The following is a 12,176-nucleotide window of genomic DNA, read 5'->3' as shown; positions in this document are numbered from 1 at the left end:
AGCTCTGTTACCTTGCCATCCGAGTCGGCGAGCGAGACTAGGTCCGCACATATGGGCCTAAACTCTCTTCCACCATAACTCGCCAAACGGGAAAGGTAGTTTATTAGTGTGGTTTGGAAAAGTAGTGGGCGCTGTGGACAGTAGTATGATGGCCAAACACCACGTGACTTCTCCCAGTGTACTACTGCACCCGCTGCCGCGGCAGACCCTCCAGACAGGTGAAGTCGTCGTTATCTAAAGAAAAGCCGCAGAGTAGAGATTTCAGACGCACATCTGAACAACGTATGCGCTGCGTGTGGCTGTGTATTTGGGGCAGCGGGCCACAGTAGGAGTTCTCGTCTGCGAAAAGAAAATCCACAGTGCAGACGTTCCAGACATATATTTGACACATGAACACCATATTTCTGTTGGTCCAACTTTTTTGCTACTTAAGTGAAAAACCAGGTAACACCACAGAACTAAAGAAACAAGAACGAATTCAGTGAATTTCTACGTACAAGTGTGCATGATGATGATTAGTGACAACGACTAAAAGTGTTCCGAGCAGAAAAACTAGTAATAGAAAAACACGCAAACCATGTTCCTCGGACTTGTTAAGAAGCAAAAGGCTCTCTGCAATGTGGAATGACTAGGTCCCGCAGTCTTCACCGATTGCTTAGTAACGCTGAAATACGCTATATTTCGTGGAACCTAGTCGGGTAGTTGTGGATACGCACTTTTCATTGAAATAAGCACATAAGCGTCTATGGGTTGCTGGCTGCACCATCTGTTTTCTTGTTTTGAGTTGCACCGGCACCATCGGAGGCACTTTAGCCACGAAATGGCACTGTAGACCACAGGGCATGCCAAATCTTGCGTTCTATTAACGCAGACATTGGTCAGGCTTGGGAAGCTTCTTTAGGGGGTGTTTTTTTGAAGCAATGAAATTGTGGGATAAGAATATATTCAATGGCATTCCTATTGCGCTATTTGAAGGATATTTGGAGGCATGAAAGCGGTGCCGTTGGTAAATTTATGCTTGGCGTTTCTCGTAGTCTTTATGCACTTTTGCTTGAAATGTAAAATTTCTAATGGATTTTTTGTAGCGTGATCAGAATTACGTAAAACTCGCGCGTGTTAGATGAGTTGTAGTTTACGAACAAACTAGCGCTTAGTGACAAGATAAAAAGTTATGCATATTCCATGCTTTCAATGCAGTTCGCTTTGATTGATGATAATTAGCGGTGATGTTGAGGGTGAATGAATCTTTCTTTAACATTTAGTCCAACGCGAGAGTGGTGAGTTGATGTTACACGTTACCTTCAGTGTACCACTGCTGTTTGTGTGCATAGTACTTCATAGCTTCTGCGAGCGTTGAGCGTATTCATAGCGTCACATGGCACACCTAACCGTGGGAAATCGAACCTGTACATGAAAAAAACAGCAATAGAATTATGAGGGAGGCCATAGGGTCGGACTCCGGTCCAATTTTGACGCCGAGGTGTTCTTTAACCTGTCCCTAAATATTAGTGCATGAGCACTTTTCATTCGACTCCTTCGGAATATGGCTGCCATGGTTGGGTATAAATCCGCGACCTCGAGCAATGTAATAGCCGCAAAACTACCGCGGTGGGCACAGAAATCTTGCTCTGACGTGTGCCCGCTTTCGTATTGTCGGCTTGACCCTATGGTTCGCTTTAATGCGGCTCTGCTTGTGCACATCGTGCGTAAATTGTCCGCTTGACAATCTTGCATGGTGTTTATTCTTGAAAAATACCAGGAACGTTCCCTGCCATACCTTGAACTTCAATTTATTCCGCTTGCCCGATACCGCTGCCGTGTCAGCAATAGCTGCGTTTCGTTGCGCTGTGACGTCACCTTTTCCTTATCACCCATCCTTTTGAATAATTGAATGGGAACTTTGTGTGAAGAGCAGCAAGGCTGTTATTCACTCGTTTGATGACTTCGCTGCTTTTGCCCATTCTTTTACCTCTCTCCCCCTCCGCCCTACAAATTTCCTAGCGTCACTGTGGATTCGCACGTTAGTAGAAAGGTATGCACTGCAATTTCTGCAATGCTTCGGGGGGGGGGGAGGTTACGTATAATTACACCTGACAAGAGGCTAATGTGTCTATGCCCAAGGAGCTCGCGAGGGCATTGTGCACATTCGACGTAGTGCGGTCCAAACGAGTTTCTGCCGCCTCCTTTCTTCTGTGCCACACTGCCCCCACCCATCTATGTTTATACGTGCTCTGAACCGCCCCCGCTGCAGTGTGCCAGACAGCAGCAGCGCTGGGAAAGTCGAATTAAGAAGCAAACAAAGCTTGCCTTGGAGAGTGTATCCTGGTCTCTTTTTTATTTGCCTTGGGACTTCGGGTTGTTTCGTGAACGTAGTTCGTGTTTATATTGTAGGTGACAAGTTGCTGGGCCGTACGGGAGGCAGAAGAGCACCGCAAATATTCTTTTTATTCAGAGTCCTTTGAATAAATCGCCACCTTACATGAAAATTTTGTTAGATGTTTTGCCGGCTCTCCATAACAACGTTGTTTAAAGTTGGGATGCAGCTCTACAATTTACAGACGAATGTGGTGCTTCGGTATAATACTTCTTCCATAAGTGCCCTCTGTCATATGAGGCTGAACCTCAGCCCCAATCGCCGCCACTTATAGCTTTAGTTACACAAGAGGTTTGTGTACATGTATGAGACGAAGTCCGGAATTAGCAGCAGTGACATTCAAAGATTTCCTATTCTTCGTATCAAGAAATGGGGCAAGAACTATCGACCAGCATAACAGGAGATTTTCATTATACAGCTCAAGCTAAACCAACCAGACGAGTTGAACGGCTATCAGTGGTGGTTTCTTCTACCCAGCCAATGACACAGCGTGGAAGAAAGTTCGTACAGCTCTACCTATTGTGCTGAGATCAGTAGTCAACGTGCCAACCCCAAGTGATAGGCTAGAAAGATAAAGTGTGCACGGTGCCCACTTGATCAATTTTTGCCCCTGCCATGGCCAATGACATTGAAATGAAAGCGTTCGTCGACATTGGATCTTATGTGTCCCTAATGGCTACACCCTAAGAAAAAAGGAGTGACTCGTGCTCCCTAAAAGGAGCAACGGTGATGTCTCCTGTGTTCATCGTTTAACGGGGTAACTTCCTCCCTCATGCACGGGGGAAACAGTTGCTCCCCCTTCTGAGTCAAGATGGCCAACGTCAGCCAAGCGAAGCGAGTAATACGATTGAAGGCTTACCAACTGCGCCTATTCTGAACTGGTAGAAAGTGTGCGCTTGGTGAGCACAATTCACGTGCTCATAAGAAAAAAAAGTTGTGTCTCTCAGCCTGCTATCAGTTATATGACAATGCAGCGCAGTAAGCGCAAGCAATACAAACTTGGGCGGCTGACACCCTTGTAAAATGAAATTCGCACCTTTTGCTCCGACAGCAAGAAAGCATGGCATTTTTGACGCTGAACAGGGTACATCAAAATAATTGTTACTCAAAGAGCGCAAGGCTCGCTATCCTTATTTGTCTAAGCATTACAAGGTGTAGCCATATGTAGCGGCGCCTGTCACGTACGTGTTGGCAGGGCTATTGACGCTGACAATAACAGGCGGTGAATCGACATAACGCGTTTTGAGCAGATCTGTCCAACTCACCTTCGCATCACTGAATATCCTAGGGTACGCTTCTACTGCAATCAACTCTTCAATACTAGAAAATTGGAGCACAAATACCAGCACGAACTAAACCGCACCGAAAAACTGCAGTGATAGTAACATTCTACTATCTAACTGCGTGGATTCAAAATCACGTGAACACCATGAAGTAAGCAGTAGTTAGCGCGACCTGCAGGGGATTGAAGTTAGTGGGGGTGCAGTAAGAAGGCTTCGAGATTCGTACGCGCTGGGCACCAGTCTCCGAAGTCATAGAAGATTACGAAAAAAATATTTATTTGTTCTTTAAATGTGCTGATGCGGAGTAGGTGTGTGCGATGTAACATATAAGGCATGTTCGTATACATTCGCAGTACGCACACATTTTTGCCTGCTCGTATGAATTATACATGTCTCTTTTTAGCCACATACACAGCACAATATGTATGAATTATATTAAAAACTGACACTACACAAACGCAACCCCAGAGTGCCGAAACCTCACCTATACATGTCGCATACGCATACACTCTTCGCTGTACACAGCACAGGCCCTTGTGCAGAAGCTTATGTAGGCAGGAAATGTTACCCGCAATGGCGCCAGTGTGTACATAAGTTTTCTGCAAAGTTAGAATTTGTCTGGTGGTGCTATGTCCAAGTTTTTGATGTCGTATGATAGGTATATAGGATGCACACCCATCTTTGAATACAAGGGTTTGTAATATTCAGTGGTTCATATATAGTGCCTTAACATATCCCCGTTGCTAATGCATTGCGCAGCTGAGTTGGAAGCCGCGGCATCCGCCTTTTGATGGAGGTCGAAAGCAAAAACGCTCGCATAACTCAATGAATGGATGGTTAAGCATGTTTAAGCTTTAATCGTTCCGTTAGCAGCTTCTGGAGCTTCCACTCATGCGCGGCGCCATTAGGCGGCTGTTAAGCCACGTCGTGCTCGTTGGTGTAAATACGTCAATCGTAGGAATCACGTGCCGCGACTTTGTAGCAGCGCCTTTCCAAACGCTATATATTCCTTTTTGCGCTTATTGGGTGGTCAGAGCGACTTCTTGCCTGCGGTATGAAAGGGCTCATCCGACCGTAAACGGCAGATGATAACAGCGCAAGCCATCGGTACAACATCGCGGCCCACGACTGCAGAACTCGATTCTGACCCTTAATATCATTAAGGTCGTTCGATAAGTATTATAATTTATACATTAACCAATCGCAAGTGGTTGGGGCCATTGACGGAGCGCGCACGGAAAAGTGTAACAGGATCGCTAGGTTATTACGCTTACTGTAATCTGCAGGCGAAGTGGCGAATATATTGGTTAACAGTGAGTTATCAAAGTTTTATTTGTTGCTGTCAGAGCTGTCGGTGAGTTTTAAAACGCGTAGCAAAACCGGATTGACATTACGTGTGTGAAGTAGGCACCTTGAAGGGCAAGCTATCTGTCACAGGTATTGGGTAATTGGAGCTGAAATAAGTCACCTAAATATGCTGGGGATTTAAGCTCACCACTGAGGTTTAATATATACGACAACCATTTGTCATTGACCTAAATACACAAGGCACACTATTTTAAGTTTGCAGAGACAGTATATGATGCACAAGTAAAAAAAAATCAATTAGAAACGTCATAGTAAGGTAATAATTCCCCTCCAAGCCGTGTAAATATGCGATCTGATATATATGCAGATAAATTTCTGGTAGGCGTTTTATACCCTTAACATTCTCTGCCATGGACTTGAAAGTAAAAACAAAATACTACTGCTCCCCGCAGGGGCGTCTGCGTCAGTAGGCGTTTGGTGTGTTGCGACACCACGGACCCGAGCACACGAGGGTTGGACCCACCCGCGTGTAGTCGTGCGCGGCTTAGCCGTGTCCGGGGAAAGCGGGATCCTGGAGGTTGAGCCGATGCTGGGTGATCGGACCTTTAAGGCCCCCCGGCGGAGGCAACACACCTCTTTGGCCTCTGCTTCACGTAGACGGCACCCCCGGACTGACCCACCCGGGGGAAATCGGTAGTCGCCTCTTCCTATCTCTCTCTCCTCAAACCTTCGTCTTTATCTCTCACTTTTTTACCTTTCCTGTCTTCTTCTCTCTTCCATTTACTTCCTTTCTCCACGGCGGCAAGGGTTAATCTTGTGTGGATATCCTACCTTGGGTACACCATATTTGGTTATAGTGACGGCGTACGGCTGGCGTCGTGCAGGCTTGGACACAAGCCCTGCCGCGTCCCCTCGTTGGGCTCCGTGGTGGGCGGTCGGCGCTGTTGCCGAACACACACATTTTCCTATGGCAACTCAAATCTCTGTTGTCCATGATCGGCGTCTCAAAAGATGCCGCACCGAAGTACCGTTTCAATTCTCCTTTCGAAGCAACGCTCCATCCTTCCCCAAATACTATGTAGTCCACAGTGAAAGTAACACGCCTATTAGAAAGCTTTCTCCATTCCTGGTCGCCAAATGCCTGAAAGATAAAATCGGACAGACATACAAAGCCTCCAAAATGTCTAGCGGGGACCTCCTCCTAGAATCGAATAGTCAAGATCAAGCAGATAAGCTGTCTGAACTTACCAGTATTGGCGAGGCGACAGTGACTGTTTCAGCCCACAGAACACTGAATACAAGTAGGGGAGTAATATCTGAAGAAGATTTTATTGGATTAAGCGACGAGGAACTGCTGGAAGGTTTCCAGGAACAAAATGTTACCAAAGTACAGAGAAAAGTAATCCGCAGAAACGATCAAGAAATCCCCACTAAATACGTTATACTCCCCTTCGGAACAAGCGTAATGCCTACCTCGCTCGATGCAGGTTATGTTAAAGTCAATGTAAGACCATATATTCCAAACCCCAGACGATGTTTCAAGTGCCAAAGGTTTGGACACGCTTCACATGCATGCCGAGGACAAACAACTTGTGCTAAATGCAGCTCCAACGAACACCAATCTGAGAATTGCACTTCTTCCCCACATTGTGTTAACTGCAAGGGAGATCACCCAGCTTATTCACGGTCCTGCCCTTGCTGGAAAAAAGAAAAAGAAGTCATTGCTCTAACTGTAAAAGAAAAAATTTCGTTCTGTGAAGCCCGAAAGCGGCTTTCGTATCTTCCGCGAAGAAGTTATGCCGAAGTGACGCAGGCGGGGGCAGCGTCACAGAGGCCTCCGGAGTCCTCCGAGCCCACGCGCAGTGGTGCCGCTGTGACTCCTCCCGCCCCCGTGGTGGAAGCAGTCAGTACTGCTCCACCCTCTTCGACGGCCCTGCAGACACCAGTCCCAGAGGGCCCTAATATCAAGCGAACCCCAAGGCCCGAGACACGTGTCTCGGCGCCTAACTCTCGGTCCTCCAGCGCCTCAGAGAGAGCAATGGAGGTCGAAACAAAAACCCCGGTGTCCTTGACACCAAAGGACAAGCGCTCTCTCGAGCGCGGAAAGAGGGACAAAATCCCAATAACAACTCTAAATAAGAAGGCGATAACCTAAGGGTTACCGCTCTGTTGTATCTGCCTTCTTCAGATACATGTCACCTAACATCTTTCTTATCTCCTATTCACTCGTTAATATCATTTTTTACCTTTCAATTTTATAATGGCTTTTATGATCCATTGGAACTGTAGAGGTCTCTTACATAACTTAGGTGACATAAAAGACCTGTTGTTAAACTTCTCTCCTATGGCCCTGTGCTTACAGGAAACCAACCTAGGCGATAAACACAAAAACATTTTAAAAGGTTTCACTGTAGTACGGCGCGACCGTACTCTGGCGAACCGGCTGTCGGGTGGTGTAGCCATAGTTCTTCCAGGTGGTATAGCAGCCAGAGAAGTTCCCATTAACACTCACATAGAAGCCGTTGCTGTCACCGTTTTAGCTCACAAAACCATCACCATTTGTTCAGTATACATTCCGCCGCGTTCACATTTTACCATAAGAGACCTAGAGTTAATTTTAAACCAGCTACCTGAACCATTTTTAATAGGCGGTGATTTTAATTCACATAACACGTTATGGGGTAGTAAAACTAGTGACAACAGGGGTCAAACGCTTGAAGATTTTATTCTAACAAATGACATATGCCTTTTAAACACCGGTGCGGCAACTTACTACTCCCCAAGCACAGGAGCTATGAGTTGCTTAGATCTGGCACTATGCTCCCCATCACTTCTTTGCGATTTTCAGTGGAATGTTATTGAGAGCCCCTATGGTAGTGACCATATGCCTGGTGTCATTAAAAGAACATCTCCTTTTCCTACCATCCCACTGAGGCCACCCCGTTGGAAACTCCATCTAGCAGACTGGCCTCTCTTTACTGAGAAGGCCACTCTGGATAACATATCACATGAGCTAACCATAGATGAAATGAACGATCAGATCACCGCCTGTATACTTGCTGCAGCAGCAGAAACAATCCCACAATCGTCAGGCTTCCTAAGAAAAAACCTAAAACCCTGGTGGACGAAAGAATGTACGCAAACAAAAAAATTACAAAACAAAGCGTGGGGTATTTTTTGGCGATACCCAACACAAGATAATCTACTCTCCTTCAAAAAAGCAAAAGCGAAAGCCAGGTACACACGCCGACAAGCAGAAAGACAGTCATGGAAAAATTATGTATCGTCTATAAATAGTTCAATAACATCCAAACGAATGTGCGATCAGCTTCGCAAGTTTAGAGGCGATTACGCTTCTTACACTATCCCCATACTGTCAGCTCCAGGCACACAAACAAATATAGAAGAACAAGCAGACATATTAGGGCAACATTTCCATGATATATCAAGCTCGAAAAACTACTCTGCTGCATTCCTGAAACATAAGAAATTAGCAGAAAAACTGAAGCTTCCGACCACAGGAAGTGCAGAAAGACTGTATGATGGCGCTTTAACACTTCCAGAAATCAACAGAGTACTTACTAGTGGCAAGAAAACAGCACCCGGTCCGGACAGGATACACTATTTAATGCTAGCTCACCTATCCCCGAAAGCAGTTGAGACCTTGCTTCATTCCTTCAACATAAACTGGGAAACGGGAAAAATGCCCAAAGAGTGGAAGAAAGCTATCATAATCCTGTTCTTGAAATCTGGAAAACCTCCCACAACAGCAACCAGTTATAGACCCATAGCACTCACAAGTTGTCTCGCAAAGTCCTATGAAGCCATTATCAACATAAGGTTGACATACGTCCTTGAAACAGACAACATACTAGATAACCATCAGTGTGGATACAAGAAAGGTTGCTCCACAATAGACCACCTAGTTCGGCTAGAAGACGAGATACATGCGGCCTTTCTACACAAGCAATATTGTCTCACAGTTTTCTTTGATCTTGAAAAGGCGTACGACACAACATGGAGGTTTGGTATCTTAAGGGACTTAGCAGATTTAGGAATCCGGGGTAGAATGCTGAAATATCTCGCCGATTTCATGTCGAACCGAACATTCCAGGTGCGTTTAGGAACCGCGCTGTCACGTGTATTCATTCAGGAAAATGGTGTGCCACAAGGATGCGTACTAAGCACAACACTCTATTTAGTGAAAATGAACTCTGTTAACAAGGCCATTCCCCCCTCTGTTATGCACTCCATATACGTCGATGATCTGCAAATAGCGTGCCGCGCCTCAAACTTACAAACATGTGAAAGGCAGCTCTAGATAACAATTAATAAACTAACCGAATGGGCAGAGAAAATTGGCTTCCGCTTCTCCACTTAAAAAACCGTTACAGTGCTATTCTCGCAAAAACGAGGATTGTATTTAGACCCGGTTATAAAATTGAATGATGTCGCGCTGCCGTTAAAACAAGAATATAAATTCTTGGGAGTAATCTTTGATAAAAAACTAAACTTCCTAGCCCACACTAAAACACTAATGATTAAGGCAAATAAAGCACTGAATATCCTAAAGGTTTTGTCTCATAAGCACTGGGGTTCCGACCGAATCTGTCTTCTACGTATTTACCGGTCTCTTGTGCGTAGCCTTCTAGACTACGGCTCCGTGGTTTACGGCTCAGCCAGGCAGTCCTACATCCAACTACTTGATCCAGTACATAACCTTGGATTGCGACTGGCAAGTGGTGCCTACAGAACGTCACCCATTCAAAGTTTATATGTTGAGTGTAATGAACCCTCATTACAGCAGCGCAGAGCATTACTAACATTCTCTTACCTACTCAGAATTCAGTCATCACCGCAACACATATGCTACAAAATTCTTACACAGTGCAACTCACGCTTACACTACACAAATAAACCGAACATGATTAGGCCACTTGTCCTGCGGTATGAGCAATACTGTCAGGATTACGAGATCCCCCAAGAAGTCCTCCAGGTTGCCAAGAAACCACAACGATTGGCCCCATGGTACAATTTTACACAGTTGTGCGACTGGACATTAACACATTTAAAGAAAAGAACACTCCACACGAACACATCATACAAGAATTCCGTGCTCTTCAGGACAAGTATAAAAGTCATGTGGAATTCTACACGGATGGCTCCAAAACAAAAGAACACGTGGGTGTAGGGGTAGTAACGGAAAATTGGGAAACAAGTATTCGTCTACCAAAACATGCTTCTGTTTTCACTGCTGAAGTTTATGCTGTATGGGTTGCAGTTAAAAAGATTATCACTGGCAAGCACAACAACACAGTCATATACACTGATTCCTTAAGTACACTGAAGGCTCTAAATCTGAAATCTGAGTGTGAACCCCTGTTAGGGGACATACTAAACATGGTCGCACTTAACAAATATGGGAGATCAATCCGCTTCTGCTGGGTACCAAGTCATGTTGGGATACCGGGTAACGAAGCAGCCGATACATGTGCATCGATGGCAGCATTCAAAGACCTAATAAACACAGCACTTCCATGTAAAGATAATATCCCTGCCATTAGGAAGACCTTGACGACAAAGTGGCAACACGAATGGGACCATTGTAGAGAAAACAAGCTATATCTCATTAAACCAGTACTTGGTGAGTGGAAGTCGTGCAACCATCAGGAGCGCTTTTTTGAAGTAGCTCTATGCCGACTACGCATTGGCCACACACACCTCACACACAATTATCTACTTACAAAAGAAGACGTGCCAGCATGTGAAAAATACCAAGAACAACTAACAGTCATGCATGTACTACTCACATGCACACACATTGAAGTACAAAGACGAAACTTTTTGCAAAACCTATATCAAATGCACATACCTTTAGATCCTTCTTTAATTTTAGGAGATGATCCGATAATCCCATTACCTGACCTGCGTAAATTCCTAAAGGACACTGGCTTTTTAACAAATTATAGATTAACACGGCCTTTCTCCTCTTAAATAGTATTATAAGACACCTCGTGTTTGGCGCAGCATAGCCTTAGCCGCTTTTGCGCCACTAAACCACATTTAACCAACCAACCTATAGCATTAACAAGCTGCCTCTGCAAAGTATTCGAAAAAATGATTAACTGTCGCCTACTACACTTCCTAGAATCAAACAAATTGCTGGACCCATACCAGTGCGGGTTTCGGGAGGGTCGATCCACCACTGACCATCTCATACGTATCGAGGCACGTATCCGTGAAGCTTTTGTCCATAAGCAGTTTTTCCTATCAGTATTCTTAGATATGGAGAAAGCCTATGATACAACGTGGCGGTTTGGGATTTGGAGAGACCTCTCACAGTTAGGTATACACGGAAATATGTTCAATGTTATCGAAAGTTATCTGTCGAATCGGACATTCCGTGTTCGAGTGGGCAATGTTCTGTCACAGAAATTTGTACAGGAAACTGGAGTGCCGCAGGGCGGGGTGCTCAGCTGCACGCTCTTTATAGTAAAAATGAATTCTCTTCGTCTACACATACCACATAACATCTTCTATTCAACGTATGTTGACGATGTGCAGATAGGTTTTCAATCAAGTTGTCTTGCAATCTGTGAGCGACAGGTCCAGCTTGGTCTTAACAGGGTCTCCAAATGGGCTGATGAGAGCGGGTTCAGACTGAACCCACAAAAAAACACCTGTGTCATTTTCTCTAGAAAAAGAGGCCTGCACCCTGATCCTGAAATAGAAGACACCCCAACATGCGAGAAATGTCAACAGCCACTAACAGTTATGCACATATTACTCACATGTACGCAGACTGAAACACACAGACGAACACTTTTGCACAAATTATATCAACTACACATACCTTTACACCCTGCTATGATTTTAGGTGATGATCCGCTAGTCCCATTATGTGATGTCCGTAAATTTATACACGACACTGGATTTTTACATAAAATATAGTTTACTAACACAGCCTTTTCCTTCACAAACTGGATTTTAAAACACCTCGTGTTTGGCGCAGCATAGCCTTAGCTGCTTTTGCGCCATTAAACCCCATTTAACTAACTAAAATACTACTGCTCAGAGCGTGCCTTCTGAAGGCGAACCTTTTGCTGCAATCTGAAATATATAGTAGTAAAGCAGGATATTTAAATTGGTTATTTTGTTAAAATCACATGGTTAGTGCTAGAACACAGTATGGTAATCAATCATTGCGCAAA

This window comes from Dermacentor andersoni, unplaced genomic scaffold, assembly GCF_023375885.2.
Source record: "Dermacentor andersoni unplaced genomic scaffold, qqDerAnde1_hic_scaffold ctg00000039.1, whole genome shotgun sequence".
NCBI classification, from domain to species: Eukaryota; Metazoa; Arthropoda; class Arachnida; order Ixodida; family Ixodidae; genus Dermacentor; species Dermacentor andersoni.
The sequence above is the reverse complement of the archived record's forward strand: the minus strand, read 5'-3'. Positions refer to the sequence as shown.